The sequence below is a fragment of the Kogia breviceps genome, chromosome 7 (genome assembly GCF_026419965.1).
Source record: "Kogia breviceps isolate mKogBre1 chromosome 7, mKogBre1 haplotype 1, whole genome shotgun sequence".
NCBI classification, from domain to species: domain Eukaryota; kingdom Metazoa; phylum Chordata; class Mammalia; order Artiodactyla; family Physeteridae; genus Kogia; species Kogia breviceps.
Genome location: NC_081316.1, coordinates 64,126,507 through 64,129,658, shown reverse-complemented (window position 1 = coordinate 64,129,658; position 3,152 = coordinate 64,126,507). Strand labels below are relative to the sequence as shown.

At 48.1% G+C, this 3,152-nt stretch overlaps 1 pseudogene; it reads left to right on the top strand.

The window, feature by feature from the left end:
• The first annotated feature begins 1,081 nt into the window (after window positions 1-1,081).
• On the top strand, window positions 1,082-2,377 carry LOC131760309 (prefoldin subunit 4 pseudogene; annotated as a pseudogene).
• The last annotated feature ends 775 nt before the right edge of the window (window positions 2,378-3,152 follow it).

The following is a 3,152-nucleotide window of genomic DNA, read 5'->3' as shown; positions in this document are numbered from 1 at the left end:
CATTCCTGCCCCTCCTCCCCATGGAAGCCAGTCTCTGCCTTATATTTCTGGTGAGGCTTGCACTGGATAGGATTTCCTGCCCTCCTCCAGCAGGAGGGGACCTCTAGCAGTGGTATTAGTTCAGGCTTCTGGGCCTGGGACAGTTTTCTGCCCTGTATCAGGGTAGAGGGAATTTTCTTTTATCCTCCTTTCATCAGCAGTGGGATCTTGCCTGTGCCCCTAGGGACAAAAATGTTCCCTACCTTTGCCCAAGTAGCTTAAGGGTTTTGTTCCAGATGAGAGAAGGGTCTTGGCAGGGGGACAGTACTGTGTACCTTTCCTCTAGCACCTCTCCTGCACATCCTCACTCCCATAGCTGCCTCTTTATAATCTTATCTGTAGTTTATCTGACTTTTTCTTGTGAGGATGGGGCCACGACTCCTTCCAGCTTTCTACATCTTGGGCAGTAGTGAAACCTCCCTCCTGTATTCTTAAGAAAGTAAATAGGTTTAACTTCTTTTGCCAAGTCCCTCCTCCTCCGTGCTGCCCTCTGATCTGGTTCCTCTCTGCTTTCCCTCCAACTCTGTTCTCCATTCCCAAAGTAAAAGATTCTACCTGGCATTACAAGCCCCTCCTTACAGGTGAGGATGGGCAGAAACTGAAGGGAAAATGTAGTCTTTTTAGTGGGCAGGGTTTAGGACAAGCTCTTGAATACTCATATGTTAATCATTTTTGTCCTGTCACAGCTTTAAATAATAGTAGTAATTGGAATGGGACAGGGGTCACTACACAGGATCCCATCCTGCCAAAGAGAATCCTATGAGGGATCCTGCAGTTTTCCCCTTTATTTTCCCTATTGCTGGACAAGAGGCCAAGTTAATCCACATAATAAAGTACTGGGAGTGAGGTGAGGGAAATGAGAAAGCTGAATAGTTTGGGGTTGGAGAAGTTTTCAGGGCCTTTGAGGTGAGAGCAGCCAAACTAAGCAGAGGATAGAAGTGGACAGGAGAAGAAAATGGATTCTGAGAGCATTGCATGGAGTGTTTTTAGATTCATTTTTCTTTTCAACGGAATCAAGTAAAGAATGGATTATTCTACCAAGATGGCAGCCACTATGAAGAAGGTGGCTGCAGAAGATGTCAATGTTACTTTTTTTTTTTTTTTCTTTTTTTTCTTTTTTTTTTTTTCGGTATGCGGGCCTCTCACTGTTGTGGCCTCTCCCGTTGCGGAGCACAGGCTCCGGACGCGCAGGCTCAGCGGCCATGGCTCACGGACCCAGCCACTCCACGGCATGTGGGATCTTCACGGACCGGGGCTCGAACCCATGTCCCCTGCATCGGCAGGCGGATTCTCAACCACTGCGCCACCAGGGAAGCCCAATGTTACTTTTGAAGACAAACAAAAGACACATTTGCACAGAATACAAGTAGAATCCCAGAACTGAAGGAAGAAATAGAAGTAAAAAAGAAACAACTTCGAAATCTGGAAGATGCTTGTGGGGACATCATGCTTGCAGGTGATGACTGCTTAATGATATCAAAATGATTTAAAATTGGCGATGTTTTCATTAACCATTCTCAACAATGAGCACAAGAAATGTTAGAAGAAGCAAAGAAAAATTTACAAGAAGAAATTGATGCCTTAGAATCCAGACTGCAATCAATTCAGTGAGTGTTAGATTCAAAAGTTGTTCTATGCAAAATTTGGGAGCAACATAACACTTGAAGCTGATGAAAGTCGAACATCTTATAAGACCTTAAAAATTTGTTTAATAAACTTGAATAATTCTTTTGTTATCATAAAATATTGACTATATTCCCTGAGTTGTACAATATATCCTTGTAGCTTATTTTACACATAATAGTTTAAACTTCTTAATCCCCTCCCCTCTTCCCTCTCGCCACTGGTAACCACTAGTTTGTCCTCTATATTAAACTTGAATAATGTTTAAAATGACTTTTTTTTTAAAAAAGAAGGATAAATTATTCTGTTGGCTTTATCTGTTTAGGTGCACTTCCTAAATGCAATTCCAGTCTGAGACTGAACCCTGAGTGTCTCTGGCTTCATTCAGAAGGGCTTCACTGCAAGCTTGCTGTGGATGTACCAGGCTGTGTTAAGGACTTTAAGGATGAAGAAACTGAGGGTCAGAGGTGGTGGGAGCCTCACCCCTAGTCACACAGCTAAGAAATGTCAGAGCTTGGACACAAATCCACCTAGGTCTGGCTTTCTAGCCTGAGGTCTTTCAGTCTTGCAGCTGAGATGGCTCTCCTTTGATCAGCCACTGACCCCTAGCCTCATTCCTGCCCCCTCACACTTCCTGCCTCCGCACTCCCCCACCCCAGCCGCTCCGCTCTGTCCGTCCTCCGTAGGGCCGGGTGTTGCCTCAGGGCCCGGCTGAGCCTGCACCCTATCCAGCTCCTGCCATATCAGCCTCTAGAGACATCTCCCCCTGCCCCCATCAGTGAGAAGGAGAGAAAGTTCTTTGCTTCCTGACACTCCCCAGACAGCCGGGCCCCAGGGCTTGCAGCCAAGTGGAACCCCTCCGGGTGCCCCCAGCCTGGGCTCCGGGTGCGCTCCCTGTCACAGCCCAGGAATGTGGGCATCCAAGCATCAGCAGCAGACACTCTGGCTGTCAGCCGAGCCAGGGCTCCTGATAACTGACAGGAGCTGAAAGAACCATTAGAGAGGAAGGCTGGCTCGAGGGGCATGTTTCAGGGTCGCCTGGGCTAGGCAGGGTGCAAGGCAGCCAGGACTGGCAGACTCGGAGAAGCCACTGCCTACTGGGCCTCGGTCTCCCCATCTGTAGAACAGGGATGGTATTTCTTGACCTGCCTGCCTCACCAGGCAGCTGTGAGAAAATGAATATGGTTGTTTGCACTACCCGGTTGAATTGCCTACTCCAGCCCATCTCAGAGAACCACAGGGGAAACTGAGGCCCCAAGAGCACAGATTACACCTTGAGCTGTTAACAGAGCCTGGATCAGACTCCAGGTCCCTGTCTTCCCAACCAGGGCTCTTCTACCCCAGTTTCAGTCCTTTCTGTCCTGAACACACTCAGGTAGGAAGGAAAGCTTCCTGCATGGGAGGCCAGGATGAGGCAGAACTAGTCCAAGGACCTGGGATGAGGCCAGGAGTGCTGGGCTCTGGGCTTAGGCTGTCACTGACTTGCTGTG